The sequence below is a fragment of the Giraffa tippelskirchi genome, chromosome 7 (genome assembly GCF_054371585.1).
Source record: "Giraffa tippelskirchi isolate mGirTip1 chromosome 7, T2T-mGirTip1v1.2.pri, whole genome shotgun sequence".
Taxonomy (NCBI): Eukaryota; Metazoa; Chordata; class Mammalia; order Artiodactyla; family Giraffidae; genus Giraffa; species Giraffa tippelskirchi.
Window position 1 is genome coordinate 83,769,063 of NC_137281.1, and position 17,892 is coordinate 83,786,954.

The window sequence follows — 17,892 nt, forward strand, 5'->3', positions numbered from 1 at the left end:
CAGCTAGGTGGAATGGCTGGATGGCAAGCAACAAAAATTAGACAAGTCTAAGCAAAAAAAAAAAAAAAGGTGCTTTATTTGCTCGTTTGTTTTATATAAAAATACAGAGTACCCTCCCCCGCAGACCCCACAGACAAGATGCTACTTCAGGAAAACCTTGGGCTATAGTCTGGCAGCCCTCAGGACTCCCTCTTTCATCCCCCTCATTCTTCTGCTTCTCCCCGAGTCTCTACTTCATGCTCTCTGCAAACCAGCTCTCTCTGCCTACAGTGGCTGCACAGATCACAGCTGCCTGCCAACAATACCCAGGGACACACGGTATTTCCAGACACCTAGAGACTTTGTCTCTGAGGCCAAATTACAAGAGCAAGGTGAGAGAATCTGAAATCTGTTTGGATGGTGACCACCTGATCCAATCAGCTAGGGGAGTGAGAGCATGCAGAACAGCCATGCCTATGGGGAACCCACTCCAGTGCGTGGCTGGGTGAGGGAGACAGCGACACAGAGGTGTCCTCAAAGAAGGGGAAGCATGGCGGCTTGCCCAAGATCACACAGTGCTGATGCCAGAGTTTGAACCCAGAGGTAGTCCATGGCAGACCTCAGCCTGGATACCCAGCAGGCCCTGTGGGGCTCCTGGGCACAAGGCCTTTGTGTCCCCCATTTCTTTGATTATAGGAAACAGCCTTCTTTCAGCCTCCATGACCTTCTCCGAATTCCAATGGGCAGATTCAAGCAGTTGTTAATCAGGAAAGGGAGAGGACAGAAGACCAGGGAGAAACGATCAAGAGCACCCTTGGGGCAAGGTCCTGGCTTCCCATCAAGGAATATATGACAGTACCTTTGAGCTATTTTGCAGATACTGAAACCCCCCTCCAGATGGGAGACCTTAATGATTAACAATGATATGCTGACCACAAGCATGTTGACGCCAGACCAGTTGGACTTGAAGTGTGATGATGCTGACTAATACTTACCACCAACCCATCAGAATGTCCATGAGCAGATCATGCTGTCTTTCAACAGTTACTATAAAAATTCTCACTGTCTTTCCCAAATGGGGACACATGGTTTTGAGGGCATGAGTCCACTGTGGCCCCCTTTGCCTGGCAAAACAATAAAGCTCTCTTTTTCTACTTCACTCGAAACTCTGTCTCCAAGATTTGACTAGGCACCAGTATGCAGAAAAGCTGAGTTTTCAGCATCAGCCTCCCCTACTTCCTCATGGATATCCTCCTGGATCCCGGCCCAGCTTGGGTCAGTGTGAGACAGGTGAACTCTGTCATGAGCCACCTTCCCCTCTCTTCATGCTGGCCTCTCCCTTTTAACACCCAGACTCTAGTCTTCAGTACTCATGAGATGGTCCCTCATGGCTCAAAAAACACCCCAGCACTGGGGTTCCTTAGCACTGACATTCTCAGACCTTGATCTCTGAAGGTGATTTGCTCCCTGATACAGGAAAGCAATCTATGTGATGTTACGGATGCTAAAGTGATGACACATCAGCCTCTGGAGTAACTCAGTGGTGTTTTAAGAGAGGCCTCTTTAGAGATGCTTACTGCTGCTGCTGCTGCTTAGTTGCTTCAGTAGTGTCCGACTCTATGTGACGCTATGGACTGCAGCCTGCCAGGCTCCTCTGCCCAGGGAATTCTCTAGGCAACATAGAGATAGCACCTGCTCTGAAGGGTGGAAGGTGCAGGGCTGTTACAGTTTCTAGGGGAGATACTGGGTGTGGAATTGCCTCTTAGGATTCCCTATCATTCCCAAATCAAGTTATTGAGAGAGAAAGGGAGACCAAGATAGAGAAGGAGAGAGAGAACCTTGTTAAAATGTGAGAAATTAGGGACTCCCCTGATGGTCCAGTGGTTAGGAATCTGCCTTCCAATGCAGGACCAAGTTTGATCCCTGGTCAGGGAACTAAGATCTCGCATGCCTCTGAGCAACTAAGCTCCATAGCCACAACTCCCGAGCCCACGTGCTCTGGACCGCATGCACCACAACTAGAGAGAAGGCCATGTGCCACAGCAAAGAGCCCAAATGCGGCAACTAAGACCAGATACAGCCAAATAAATGAATGATTTTTTTAAAGTGAGAAACGAGTTAAAAACACAGAAGTCCAGCATGCTCTTGGTATGGTGGATCAGAATCCCAGGAGGTGGAACTGGGGAACCTGTATTTTTAGTGAGTCTCACTCCCCCACCCCACCCTCGCAGGTGATGGGCATGGCCAACCCAGATGAGCACTTGGGAACCACTGAAGTGGCCAAATGGGCTAGAGGAGGTACCTTTTTCTATGGTCAAGCAACAAGTTGGTGGTGGGCTTGAGAATGCTGGGACTGTTGCCTTACATTCTAGAAAGTAGCTCCTAAAACAGGTTCAGGTGCAAAGAAAAACCAAGGGAAAAAAAAACCCAAAAGCAAAACAAAATAAACTTTCTTAGGCAGGAAGACATGTCCAGAAATACCCAGAAGAGAGACTTCAGTGTGAAGCTGGTAGCCTCACAGCAAGGATTCCAGAACCACCCTCTTCCCTGGGATAACCAGAGTCCTCCTCCCTACCCATCCCAGGGCACCAGCTCAAATGGGTCAGCCTGACATACTCCCAATCTGACATTAATACTAAGTGCAAAGGAAAGGAAAAAGGTAAAGACTGCAGAGTCAAAGGGTCTCATGTTCAACCCTTGGCTCTATACTCTGGATGAGCTGAGTATAAGCTCCACATCTGAGTATAACATCTCCACATCTCAGTTCTGAGCCTCAGTGCCCCCAGAAGCAGATCCCAGGAAGCAGGCTGGCTCACAGGTCATTGACTTTGGAAGGAATGAAGGAACTGGAGAGAAGGACCAGCCAGTGAAACAAGCTGGAATCCTATATCATGTATACTGTGCTAAGTCTCTTCAGTCATGTCCAATTCTGTGCAATCCCATGGACCATAGCCGGCCAGGCCCCTCTGTCCATGGGATTCTCCAGGCAAGAATACTGGAGTAGGTTTCCATATTCTCCTCTAGGGGATCTTCTTGTCCCAGGATCAAACCCATGTCATGTTTCCTGCATTGGCAGGCGAATTCTTTACCACTGGTGCCATCTGCCGAGCCCTGGAATCCCATATAATCCTATATAGCCCCATATTATTGTCAGCCACTGCTGGGTGGCCTTCTGAGCAGCCTTGTGAAATATGTCATACAACTGTTGCCCTGGGGGAGGGACAGGGAGAACCTTCCTCCCCTGGCTTCTACTCCTCACTGGTCAAGGGCAGCTCCATGGCTGCCTTCCTGCACACTGGCTTCCTGGATGCCTTATGCTTTAGCATCACAGAAGGCCCAGGGAGGGAAGTGAGAGCTCCAGAGCCAAGCTGGTAAAAACCTACCCAGAACTAATCATCACAGTGCTTGGAGCAAGATGAAGACAAAGATCTTCAATGACACCAAAGAGTATAGATTGACAGAGTTCCCCAGAGGGTTGTTCCAGGAATTACAGGAAAAGAGCAGTGTTTCAGCCTGGAATCTGAACTGCAAGCAACAGACACCAGCTTTGGTTACCAGAAGCAGAAAGGACCCTCAGTGTTCACAGGAATCTGAAGAGTAAGACTTAGAAAGTGGGAGAAAATACTAAGGTAGATGCAGATGACCAAAGAGCAGAAGGCACAATCAGCTCTTTGCAAGGACAGACTACCTAGGGTACTTGCCCCACAGCCATGGCCACTGGACTCTGTCATGAGTCCATTCACATGGTCCCTTTGTCTTTGATAATTTGCTCATTATTCAGAGTCCAGACAGGAACATCTGACTGATGAGATCTGGGCCACACACCTAACCTTAAAAATTCCAGGATGACTAGGGAGGCAGCATCTTGCCCTATTTGCTTTCCTAAAGATACGACTGTGCCTTCCACCAAGACTTCCCCAGAGGAATCTGGGATCAGGCATCCCAAAGAATGAAAATCAACCCACCACCTGCCATGTGGGAAGTGTTCCCAATGCACAGACTAACACTTGGTAGATTCTAAATGAATAGCAGTTCGTGGTGTGTGATGAAGTTGTCATTCTGACTCTCTGTACACTGTGCTGAAGTCCATTCCATTCTCATACCTCATAGATGACTGACCAGTGGATTTCTAAAAGGAACAGCAGCCCTCATTAAAGCAAAGCTAAAGCCCCCATAGGGAAGACTCCCATGGGAAAGGGTGGCTGTGCTGACAATTTCTCAGCTGTTTTCACTCAGTTTTCCCTCCCTGCAGGATTCACTTTGATTTCCACAGCCAAGGGAGATGTTGAGTCTCCATCAGAAGTCTTTGATCCACTCAAGCCCTGGAGAGTTTGAGGCTTTAGGCTTTGTGTTAAAGAGAGCGGCACTGGGCACTTCCCAGTGGTTAAGATCCAGTGCTTCCATTGCAGGGGGTGTGGGTTCAATCCCTGGTTGAGGAACTAAGATCCCACACCCCATGTGCTGCAGCCAACAAACAAAAAAACAAATCTCTCTCTCTCTCTCTAGTTCCTTTATTAAGAAAAAGAAAGAGGGAGGTACTGACACACACCATTATGGCGTGGTTCGGTTCAGTTCAGTCACTCAGTCATGTCCAACTCTTTGCTACCCAATGGACTGCAGCACGCCAGGCTTCCCTGTCCATCACCAACTCCCAGAGCTTGCTCAAACTCATGTCCATCAAGTCGGTGATGCCATCCAACCATCACATCCTCTACCCTCTCCTTCTCCTCCTCCCTTCAATCTTTCCCAGCATCAGGTGCTTTTCCAATGAGTCAGTTCTTCACATCAGGTGGCCAAAGTATTGGAGTTTGAGCTTCACATCAGTCCTTCCAATGAATACTCAGGACTGATTTCCTTTAGGATGAACTGGTTGGATCTCCTTGCAGTCCAAGGGATTCTCAAGAGTCTTCTCCAGCACCATAGTTCGAAAACATCAATTCTTCGGTGCTCAGCTTTCTTCGCAGTCCAACTCTCACATCCATACATGACTACTGGAAAAATCATAGCTTTGACTAGACAGACCTTTGTCAGCAAAGTAATGTGTCTGCTTTTTAATATGTTTTATAGGTTGGTCATAGCTTTTCTTCCAAGGAGCAAGCCTCTTTTAATTTCATAGCTGCAGTCACTATCTGCAGTAATTTTGGAGCTCAAGAAAATAAAGTCTCTCACTGCTTCCATTGTTTCCCCATCTATTTGCCATGGAGTGATGGGACCAGATGCCATGATCTTAGCTTTTTGAATGTTGAGTTTTAAGCCAATTTTTTCACTCTCCTCTTTCACCTTCATCAAGAGGCTCTTTAGTTCTTCTTTACTTTCTGCCATAAGGGTGGTGTCACCTACATATCTGAGGTTATTGATATTTCTCCTGGCAATCTTGATTCCAGCTTGTGCTTCATCCAGCCCGGCATTTTGTATGATGTACTCTGCATGTAAGTTGAATAAGCAGGGTGACAATATACAGCATTGACGTACTCCTTTCCCGATTTGGAACCAGTCTGTTGTTCCATCTATGGTTCTACCTGTTGCTTCTTGACCTGCATACAGATTTCTCAGGAGGAAGATAAGGTGGTCCGTTAATCCATCTCTTGAAGAATTTTCCACAGTTTGTTGTGATCTACACAGTCAAAGGCTTTGGCGTAGTCATTAAAGTAGAAGTAGATGTTTTTCTGGAATTCTCTTGCTTTTTCTATGATCCAATGGATGTTGGCAATTTGATCACCGGTTCCTCTGCTTTTTCTAAATCCAGCTTGAACATCTGGGAGTTCACAGTTCACGTGTCGTTGAAGCCTGCCTTGGAAAATTTTGAGCATCACTTTGCTAGCATGTGAAGTGAGTGCAATCGTGTGGTAGTTTGAATATTCTTTGGCATTGCCCTTCTTTGGGATTGGAATGAAAACTGACGTTTTCCAGTTCTGTGACCACAGCTGAGTTTTCCAAATTTGCTGGTATATTGAGTGCAGCACTTTCACAGCATCATCTTTTAGGATTTGAAATAGCTCAACTGGAATTCCATCACCTCCACTAGCTTTGTTTGTAGTGATGCTTCCTAAAGGCCACTTGACTTTGCATTCCAGGTTGTCTGGCTCTAGGTGAGTGATCACAACACCATGGTTATCTGGATCATGAACATCTTTTCTGAATGATTCTTCTGTGTATTCTTGCCACTTCTTTTTAATATCTTCTGCTTCTGTTAGGTCCATACCATTTCTGTCCTTTATTGTGCCCATCTTTGCATGAAATGTTCCCTTAGTATCTCTAATTTTCTTGAAGAGATCTCTAGTCTTTCCCACATGGCATGGTAGTCTGTGAGTATTGGCAGGGAGTCTACAGAGTTTCCTTATTGGATGAGGAGGCCGAGTTCAGAAAAGTTTGTCCAACATCACACAGCTAGTGAACAGCAGGCAAGGACACGATTTAGTTGCAAAATCCCATCTCCTCTTTCCTTTGCATGGGTCAGCTACCTGGCCCTGCCGCAACATAATGCTTTAACCCAATCACATCTCAAGAAATTGCCTTTAAAAAGGCTCACTAGACACAGGAACAGGCAGAGCCCTATATCACCCCATCACTCACTCCTGAGTAACAGCCCTTTCCTCTCAATAGGCATAAGGTTGATGACACAATACTTCAAGAGATGATTGCATGCATGCTAAGTCACTTCAGTCATGTCTTATTCTTTGCAACCCTATGAACTGTGTAGCCCACCAGGCTTCTCTGTCCGTGGGATTCTCCAGGCAAGAATACTGGAGTGGGTTGCCATTTCCTCCTCCAGGGTATCTTCCCAACCCAGATCAAACCCTTGTCTCTTACATCTCCTGCATTGGCAGGTGGATTCTTTACCATTAGCGCCACCTGGGAGACCCCAAGGGATCATTACAATGAGCCAGTTCAAAGACCATGAAGCTCTACAAATGTGTTAAGACAAGGATTTCTCATCTGGACACAAAACCAAGTCCTTCTGGATCAGGAAAGAATTTAGGGAACTGTTAAGTTCAATTATCTTGTTTTGACAAGGAAGAGAAACCCAGAGATGGATAGTGAACTTCTCAAGCTCACACAGCTAGTCAGTGGCAGATCCAGGCCTAGAGTTTAAAGATGATTCTTCAGGATTGGTGAACCTCCCATTCCATGATGCTGGAGAACATTTCCAGAACCAAATCACTCAGCAGTTTTGTCATCTTTGGTAAAGCCCTTTGGCCAACTTTCACCATTCTTTTGTCTTCAAAAACAGCATCCTTCTAGTCCCCTTTGCAATTGTCCACTGGCTGTCCTAAATTACTGCAGTCTCATTTGCTTATTTTAGCTACAGTGGGTCTGAAATTTACACTCAGCTTGTGTGAGCTTCTCAAAGCCAGAATCAACCCCTACACACTCTTGTCTTTGAGTGTAGGCCATGAAGTGCAGGCCAGTTATGGCCAAAAAAATCAAGGAGGAAAGGATTTAGCGAGCTTCTGCCCTCTCCACATTTCCTGGGTCACTAGAGAAGCTACTTCCATTAAGAATTCTCACTCATCTGTAACACAAGAAATAAATCAGATGCTCAACCGAACCGCACTGCCAGGGTGGCCTCTGCACCAAGTGTCAAGGAGTTGGCACTGTGGGCACCAATATTTATAGATCAGGTCAAGCAATGACACATTAAGGATGTTCTAAGAAACAGAGGTCTTTACATGCTTGACATCAACAGAGGAGGATGAAAGAAATGGAGCACTGGGGATCTGTAGAACCATTCCAGCAGCCAAAAAGACCTGGAGGGCAGTATGGGAGGCAAATAGGAACTCCCAGGGTATTTTTGACACTACCCATTTTACCCACTAGTCCCTCCAATTTGCAGTGGTTGTTTGAATTGTAGGTGTTTCAGCAAACACCATACCTCCCAGCTTCAACCCATCTTCGTATTCCCACAGCACCTAGCACACAGCGGGTACCCAGTAGCTGTCTGCTGTATGCTCTGCTGTGCTCAGTCTTGTGACCCCATGGACTGCAGCCACCAGGCTCCTCTTGTCCTGGGATTTCCCAGGCAAGAACACTGGAGTGGGTTGCCATTCTCCAGCGGATCCTCCCAAGCCAGGGATTAAACCCGCATCTTTTGCGTCCCCTGTATTGGCAGGCAGATTCTTTACCACTGGCGCCACCTGGGAAGCCCCAGCTCCCTGCTGAAGGACTTATTTAATGAGGTTAATGGCATGAGGCACTTTACAAAATAAAGTGAAACACATTTTGTTCACAGAACAAAGTTGTCCCCAGCCAGGGAACACTTAGAGTGAGCAAGCAGACACCAGTGAGTGACAGTGTGTGCTAAAGGGTGTCACTAGCCTCCTGCCTTCGAGAGCAGACAATTTGGCAGAGGACACAAGGCGCACACACACGTGGTCTGGCTGATGCTTTTCATTTTTAATGTACTTCCTCTTTTGCCTGCTTGGAGGGTGACCTTCCCTGTCCATCCCAGGGAACCATCTGCCCGGAAGCAGATTAGCCTTTGTTTCAAAAGGGATGCAGAAAGAAAGATTGAGGCAATTTTCAGTTCTTGACACACAAAATAGGATTATACATTGGGGTAATAGTTTTGTAAGCCAAGCTATTGTCTCAAAGAGGATTTCTAAATTCCTTTTTAGCCTCTGTTAGCATACCAACTGCCCCAGAATCCCCCTAATGAGTGGACAAATCCTGGGACCTATTTGCCATTAAGGTTCAGCAAAGATTTGGAGTTAGAAAGGGAGAAGCTATGATGAGTGGAGGCCCCCAATGTCCCCTGTCACTCACACACACACACACACACACACACACACACACACACACACACACACACACACACTATATGGCCCACTGCAGCAGGGAGGGGTGAATCCCTCAGCAAGTAGTAGACTACAGGGCCAGTGGACTGGACATGGATCTGGCTGTCCCTCCCCCTCCCCTAACAGGACTGCAGCCCATGAGAGTTAAAGAGAGACTGAGTCAGCCAGGGGTGTCCTTGGGACCTGGCCAAGGCCAAGCCAAGGTCTTCCCCTGCCACTGGCTCTAGCAATGAATGCCCCCAGGCAGAAAAAGCAGGGAGCACAGAGGAAATTCCTCCTAGGGACTTGGACTCAACCCTCACCTCCACACAGATTTATTAAGATTTTATAAGCCCCTCTCTATATATACACCTGGACCCCATCTTAGAAAGTGCAACAGCTAAGTATTTTTATTCACATGAGTAAAAATGTTCCTAATGAGACTGTTTAAAATGATCAAAGCCAACTATATTCAATCATATTAGACAATTAGTTCATTTTCTTTCCCCACTGTTAATAAAGATTGGGAGGGAAATCTGGTTAGGTATGGGGGGAAAAAACTAGCTATATTTTATCTTCTAATATTAATTGCGTGAATAATCAGATCAGCCATGTACACATCCCCTATATAAGGCAGGGTATGATTATAGCCAAATGAATGGAAAGATAGGAAGCTAGTGAAAATCCAGAGAACCAGTCAAGGATAGGATGGGTATTTCTTGTTTCTCTCTAACCAACTCCCCTTTCTCACTTCCTTCAGTTATCCTGCTTTTCCTTGAAGGACTATACCTCCCCCAGTCCACATGGTCAAGGTGAGGTTATCAGTCGCAGCCCCCCTGCTCCAACCAAGGCTTAGACAGATGCTCCTCTGACCAATCAGAGAAGCGTCTATCAACTTGAATGCAGTGATTGGTACAGGATGAATACCCCTCTCACCAATCAGAGAAATACCTCTTGATATGAACACAGTGATTGGTTTGGGACAGATACTGATCCATGGAGAACCAATCAGTCTTCTCTGTTCTTTCATATAAAGATGCTGGGAAGGGTGGGGTTGGGAGGAGGATACATTTTGCTTTTAAATTTCAAGCCATAAAGAGCCAAGCTTGGGGCTGCTGGGGAGAGTGCATACTTTTTTCTTTTTTTTAAAATCCCATATGAGGAAGAGCCGTGATGTACAGAAGGAAACAAAGGAAAGAGATGAATAGGGAGAGGCAAAGTTCCAAATACACAAATTGTTTCCTGGATCCATCTGTGTCTAAAGTTAACCTTAGATTTCACAGTGACATGAATCACTAGTTTTCATTTTTTTCTTCTCAAGCTAGTTTGAGATGAATTTCTTATCATTACCATCAAAAGAGAAGATTATTCATACAGAAATGACAAGAAAGTTACCTGGAGCAGTTAAGTCTAGAATTAACTCTTGGAAAATGGGAAGTCTATTTGAAGTCTATTTGCTTAATTTTTTTGTTAACACAGATAGAGAACATAGAAATTAGAAAGAGAAAAATGAATGCAGGTCCCAACAGTGGTGGGCAGAGTGTGCAATATTGGGGAAGAATCAGAGTGCAGAGGGAGCAGTGGGACTGGGGTCAGAGGTTAGGCTGGGCCCAAACTATCTAGACCCTGAATAGCAAAAAGAGGAGGGTCTTCTTTTTTCCTACAAGCAGTGGAGGTCCATAAACAGTGTTTGAGCAGAATATGGCAAAACAGAAACAGTCCTATGGGAGGATAGCTCTGACCTTGAAGCCAGAGATCTCATCCAAAGGAAGCTACAGCTCCCCGGTGGTCATCCCCATGCCTTTTTTGTCAGTGGCTATAATCACAGTCAGAATGAGCGTTCTGTGAGAGACCTTAAGGAGCATGGAGTCCCAATCCAACTTTTACAGAAGAGGAAATTGAGGCCCAGAGAGGGTACATGTTTTTCTTGAGATCATCATTAAGCAAATCAGTGGCAAAAACCTGGACTAAGGTATGAGTCCCCACATGCCTACATTGTAAAAGAAATGGCAAAGTGTTTCTATGCAGTTTTTCTCCTAGGCTAGTTAGGAGACTTAACACTTACATCAGCTTTCCACTGTTGTGTAACAAATTAGTACATAGTACTAATAACTTCCAAATACATGCAAATATTAGCTCAGGGTTCTGTAGGTCAGAAGTCTGGCACAGCATGGCTGAGTTCTCTGCTCAAGGTATGACACAGCCACAATTAGGTATCAGTCAGGCTGAGTTCTCATCTAGAGGTGCCGAGAAAAAGTCTACTTTCAAGCCCATTCTTGTAGGCAGAAATCAGTTGCTTGTGGTTGTAGGACTGAGGATACTGCTTTCTGTCTGGCTGTCACAGGAGAGCTGCTCTCAGCTTCTAAACCTCACCCCAATTTCTTGCTATGTGGCCCCTCCATTTTTAAGCTGTAAATGGTGTGTTGAATCCTTTCCATGCTTCAAATTTCTGACTTTCTCTTCTGCAACCAACTGGAGAAACCTCTCTACTTTTAAAGGGCCCCTGTGATTAGGTCAGCTTCACCCAATTATCTCTATTTTAAGGCCATCTGATTAGGGATCTTAATTACATCTGCAAAAACCCCTTCATAGCAGTACTAAGATTAGAGACTGATTGAGAGGAGTTACGAGTCCTGGGCTTCCCAGGTGCTGCTAAAGGTAAAGAACATGCCTACCAATGCAGGAGACATAAGAGACTCAGGCTCAATCCCAGGATTGGGAAGATACCCTGGAGGAGGGTATGGCAACCTACTCCAGTAGTCTTGCCTGGAGAATCCCATGAACAGAGGAGCCTGGTGGGCAACGGCCACTAGGGTCACAAAGAGTCGACACGACTGAAGTGACTTAGCACACACACACGCGCGTGTGTCCAGTAGCCATGTAGCCATGTCACACTACATGTGCATGCTCAGTTGTTCTGACTCTTGGTGATCCCATAGACTATAACCCTCCAGGCCCCTCTGCTCATGGAATTTTCCAAGCAAGAATACTGGAGCGAGTTGCCATTTCCTCCTCCAGGGGATCTTCCCAACTCAGGGACTGAACCCATGTCTCTTGCATCTCCTGCATTGCAGACAGATTCTTTACCACTGTGCCACCTGTCTAGAGGGTTATCTCAGAATTTTATCCCGATAGTACCACAGTGCCTCCTGGAATGGACCACTCATGAGGGGAGTCTGACAGCTTATTTCACTGAATTGGAGTGTGTGTGTGTGTGCATGTGTGTGTGTTGGAAAGGTACATAAATACAGATAAGGCAAACCTGCCAACTCGAATAAGAAAACAAAGCTTAAGGGTCAAAGCAAGAAGAGCAGCCCACCCTGAATCTGTATGCTACACCTGTGTTGTTCAGTGGGCTCTCCTCATAACTGACAACACTGTAACCCATTCAGGTGTGCCTGTAAAATTCAGTGTAGCCACTAGCAATTCCTTGAGAGCTCCCACATTTGTTATTTCTGGAACCTCAATGTTCTACTATTTCTGGCATGGCCGCTTCCACTCCCCTCTTGCAATCAACCCATGAACCTCAAAAGAGCTACACTATCCCTCACTCTCTTGGGCCAGCCTGCTTTGGCTTCTGGAAAGCCTGGAAAAGCCATCAGAGTAGTGGTCTGTGCACTTGGCCTGTCATCAGGCTGCAGCAAATAGGCGGCTCAACATCTGGGGCACTGGCCTGAGTCATCTGCCAGGGACCCAGGAGGTTCACCCTGGATCCCATCCAGCCCACTCAAGCACCTTTATGTCAACAGATTTGTCCACAAGCCTTGTGGTCGGTCTTCAAAAACTGGTTGGCACTTAGCTCATTTAATCAATTCCTTTACAGAGAGCTTGGAAGAGCTGAGAGGGAAAATCTGCTTACATAGAGAAATCCAGAGGGAAACAGGTAGAAGGGAGAAGACACTGATGTTCTAATTCTGACCTCTGACTTCCCTCCCTTGCCCTTTGGAGCACCCCACTGCCCACCCTCCTGGAATCTCAGAGCACCTGATGGGCCCCACAGCAGGAATCCCACTGTCTAGGAGAAGCAGCAACTGCCACGCTGCCTCGTGCTCCAGCAGAGCCTGACTCTGATCCTCCCAGGCTCCAGCAGTCGGCTCAGCTCCGAGCAGTTTGTTTTTTGAAAAGTCTCATAAATTTCCAAGAAACTTCTCCAGACAACTGTCACGAGGCTGCACCTGCCAAACAAACACAAACAGAGCTCTCCTCCACCAGATTAGTTACTTAATTAAGAAGAGAAAGAGACAAGGCACATAATGTGGAGATAATTACCCGTCTTGCCAAGTCTCCGAGTGTAGCGTGGCACACGCCGGCAAATTGCAGCACTGCCGCTAATGCATATTCATCCAAAGTTGTAACTGCTGTGAACATTTTCCACACAGACAGCAATATGTTCAACCAACAATCTGAGCTCCCTCTCGGATTCCAGCATCTTCCCACACCCTTCCCCTGCCTTCCTGGGCTCCTTCCTTGTCTCTCTGTGAAGGAATTTGCTAAACAAAGCAAATAGCAAACAAGTTACAAGCAAATGTGATCAAAACCCTGTCCAGGGATGCTGCTGGGAACAATCAATTCTGGACCCCAAAACGAAGTGTTTGGATTTTTTTCCCCCCTAACCTATTGACTCATTTAATCTCATGTCATTGAATGAGATTTTGTGTGCCCACCAAGTTCTGTGGAGGCACAGAGGTGAGTATGAGGAGGTCTCAGCCTAGGAGGCTCACAGTCCATGGAGAGAGGAGCTCTCCTCTGTGAACTAGGTAGGGCGGGTATTATGTTAATCCTACTTGACAGATGAAAACACAAAACCAAAGAGATTAACCCTACTGCTAAAACAACATAGTAACTAAATAGGTGATATGGACCTTGAACCAATATTGTATGGTGTGTGTTTAGTCACCCAATTGTGTTTGACTTTTTGCAACCCTTTGTACTGTAGCCTACCAGGCTCCTCTGTCCATGGGATTTTTCAGGCAAGAATACTGGAGTGGGTTGCCATTTCCTCCTCCAGGGGATCTTCCTAACCCAGGGATTGGAGTTATGTCTCCTGTGTTTCCTGAATTGCAGAAGGATTCTTTAATCCCATCATACCTGTATTATCTGACTCCAAATCCTATGTACAAGGCAAACGAGGGGAAATTCTGTCTTGGAGACAAAGGAGGACAGAATAAAAATCAGAGCCTGGGAAGGCCCAGGAGATGGCGGGGGGAGGGGGTGTGTCTGCTCCCAGCTTTGTCACTTACTAATTCTACTACTTCTGTCAAATCACTGAACTGCAAAGTTACCAATTTTCTCATAAATAAAATATAGATGGGACTTCCCTGGTGGTTCAGTGGTTAAGAATCTGCCTTGCAATGCAGAGAACTAAGATTCCACATTCTGTGGAGCAGCTAAGCCAGAAAGAAAGACAGTGAGATCAGAGAAATAGAAATGCTGGTAAGATTAAGTAAAATCAGAATCCTGAAACTGCTCTCTGGGATAGTGCCTGGATAGTGCTTGAAAGGACAAGCAGAGCAAAATGGAAGAACACGAGGAGAGAGGCAAGAAAAGAAGTGAGATGGGGGCCTCATGCAGGAGATGTTATTTGAGTGTGGCTTAATATGTAGCAAGACATTCTCAGAAAGAAATGGAAGCCAGGACATTTCAGGTGTAGATAAATGCATGGAGAACACTCAGGAGAGAGTCAGAACCTGGGATGGGGTGAAGAGGGAGATCAGGAGGGAAGGTTAGGAAGCCCCAGGTGCTATGGGGCCTTGAATGCCAGGGTGAGACATACACACAAAGGCATTGGAATATAGTTTGAAAAGTGGTGCTAAGTTTAACAAATGGCAGTCAGGCCTTTGAAGAAGAAAGTCCTTGAGGAATCCAATATATCCAGAGAAGAAAGAATTTGGCCTGGTTCCAGAACATGCTCAAGTGGTAGGGAAATTGACAATGTTTGACAATGTTGTCAATTTTGTTTGAAAGTACATCCTTATCTGATACCTTGCTCTCTCTACTCAGCCTTCCTCACCCTAGGCCACCCAAGAGAGCCCATGAGAAAACATATGCAATATATTTTAAAAAATGAATGAATTAACTCACTTCAAAGAAACTTTAAATTGCCTTCATCATTTCAGGTTAGGCCCTGAGGACCTCAAAGGATATTTAATGGAAGACTATGGTTGGCCTCCTTGGTATAATCTGAAAAGCTCAAGACATAATATTTACTAACCCTGCTTCTCTTTTACCCTATAAACCTCTTTAAACCAAGGATAACAGATAGGTTTCAACTGGGATGCCAGATCCAATTCACTGGGGCTGCCTGGAGCACAGGGTGGTGAAGCACTGTGAAGACACTTCTGACTCAGAGGGAAACTGCGCAATGATTGATTAGTGATGCCTGTCAAGGACATAGTAGGGAGGAGTGGCTACTTAGATATTTGCATCCCTGGCAATTGTCCCTGGGCTTTGGGCTATTTTAAGCCTTCATGGAGTCTTGGATTATTTTTCCCCATTCTGAAAGGAGTAGAGAGCAGGCAAGAGCAACAGAAGCTACCAGATACGGAACTCTTGTAGTCTTAGAATGCAGGAGAAGTGGTTTTCTTCTCTAATTGCCCTTCCATGGCTAAGGATGAGGAACAGTCTATTACAGTGGTTCTCAATCTGGGATGGGGCGAAGAGGGGGATCAGGAGGGAAGGTTATGTTGGGGCCAGGTGCTATGGGGCCTTGAATGCCAGATTATTCCTTGTGCATCAGGATAACCCAAGAGCTTTTGAAATGATGCAGTGGCCCCACAGAGATTTGGTTTCAGTTGGTCCAGGGTGGGTTCAGGTGTCAGCACTATTCAAAGCTCCCCAGGTGTTTCTGATGTACAGTCAAGGTGGGCACCTTTGTGCCAACTGTAAGCCCAACTAAGGAAGCAGCATGACTTAGCACCAGCATGAATTTTCTGTTCCTTTGTACTTCCCTGGTGGTCCAGTGGTTAAGAAGCTGCCCTGCAATGCAGGGGAAGCGAGTTCCATCCCTGTGTGGGAAACTAAGACCCCTCACGCCGTGGAGCAACTAAGCCCCTGTGCTGTAACTACTGAGCCCATGCACCACATCTCGAGAGTCACAACGAAAGATTCCACATGACACAGTTAAGACCTGATGCAGACAAATAAATAAATATATATTTTTTAAAGCTCCTGTTCCTTGAAGACCATGTGAAGGTTCTAGTCCTCTCCTGGGAGGTGCAGTAAGCTCAGTTGGTGACATGAGGCCAAGATACAAGGTTATGAGACTTGTGAGGAGAGCACTCTTTCTGTTGGTATTAGATGTCGCAGAGACAGGTCTGAGCCAGGCCTGGGGTCAACGGGCAGACTTTGGATAGATGGACTAACATGCACAGGATGAAGTATGGGGTCATAGAACGTGGGGGCAGCTGGACCAAGCTGGAGCAGAGGCTCTAGAGGGGCACATGGGGGAGGAAACCACAGTCATCCTGGGGCCAGGGCCACGTGGCCTGAGAAGAGCTTGCTAAGAACTGAGGCCATGAACCTGCCAGGTCCTGTCAGGTGTGAGCACTACCCAGACTTCTCCGCCTGCCAAGTCTTTCTTCTGGGAGCCCCACCTCTAGCCAGCTTCTGGCCCCAGCTGGCTACTGCTTTCTCCGTTTGTATTTCCTATTCAAATGAGTTACTCAAAACCAAATTTTCCTTCTGGCCACAACGTCTTTCAATATAGTCTAATTCCAAAACTAGGCTTTCAGAGTTGACTTAAAGAGCCTGCCTGTGAGAGTTCATTGGGGCCTCCCTCCTTCCAGATGGAACAGTGGGCTCCCTTGGCTGGTATCTCTCTCTGCCTGAGCCCCAAGAATCCTCCCCTCCAGCGTGCACTCCAGGGCTGCCAAGAGTCTGCTGTTTCAACTTGGCACCTGCCCATGTTGCTTCTCTTGTCCCTTCCTGTCTCCCACCTGTTCACAGGGACTTCTAAATTAGTCATCTGTTGTCAAGGAAACGTTCTGCTTCCTCTGAGGTGTGAAGCCTGAGGGACTCAGTTATACGGGAGGGGAAAGTGATTTACTGGGGCTGGTGTGGTGCCTATATTCATCAATACCTGGATGACAAAGGCTAGAATGCTCTGGAAAGGTGTGGTCCTCCTACTCCCAGCATTAACATCAGTGGAACGGTTTGTTAAGACATAGATTCTTGGCCCCACTCTGACTTCCTAAGTCACCATCTCTGACAGTGGGTCTCAGAACTACTTATGCTACCAAGCGACTCAGGGTGGGAGCAGAGTCTGGAGGTCAGAAAAGAGCATCTCCGGCTTGGCCAGTACGCAAAAAGCTTCTGGAGGACTGTGGCATTTCCTCGAACTCGACCACATTCGGCTGTTTCTAATAATTATGTCTTTATCACTTGATATTTGTAGAACTCTGTGTGTGTGTCCCAGAGCTGAACACAGAGGTGGAGAGGAAGAGACTCAAGGATTAAATAATAGAGAAAACCAGGACTGTGATTTGGAATATTTCCTCTGTGCCCTGTTAAGCAACTTCCTAATTCCTAGCAAATCCTATGAGCTCTCCCAGTGAAAAGCGCATTCCCAACTTGTTCAAGAAAACTCGGCATTTAATTAGAGCTCCATTCCTGATTGAAACAGAACTAAAAGAACAGCAAAGGTCAGAACCTTCCAGCTTTTGTGCTTGAATCAGACACACACAGCTTTGCCTGCTCCCTGGAGATCCATAGAAACTATTCCCCATGGTCAGAGAGGCCAGGGGCTCCCTCTCTATGTATCTGGTGATCATTGCCACTCAGACCTGTGACATACTAGAAACTGCTTTGAAAGCTGTAAAGCCCTATTCAAGTATGGGAGATGATTGTTACAGGTGTTTGCTCTCCCCACTGCTGCTGCTGCTGCTAAGTCGCGTCAGTCGTGTCCGACTCTGTGCGACCCCATAGACGGCAGCCCACCAGGCTCCCCTGTCCGTGGGATTCTCCAGGCAAGAGTACTGGAGTGGGTTGCCATTTCCTTCTCCAGGGCATGAAAGTGAAAAGTGAAAGTGGAGTCGCTCAGTCGTGTCCGACTCAGTGACCCCATGGACTGCAGCCCGCCAGGCTCCTCCGTTCATGGGATTTTCCAGGCAAGAGTACTGGAGTGGGGTGCCATTGCCTTCTC

The 17,892-nt window shown here is 46.5% G+C and overlaps 1 long non-coding RNA gene across 1 annotated transcript in view; it reads left to right on the forward strand.

The window, feature by feature from the left end:
- Nucleotides 1-17,892, forward strand: part of LOC145512475 (uncharacterized) — a 46,165-nt gene that overhangs the window by 4,322 nt on the left and 23,951 nt on the right. Inside the window, exon 2 of the long non-coding RNA XR_014058513.1 lies at nt 9,514-9,565. This is a non-coding gene — a long non-coding RNA (uncharacterized LOC145512475). The remainder of the gene's footprint in view (nt 1-9,513; nt 9,566-17,892) is intronic.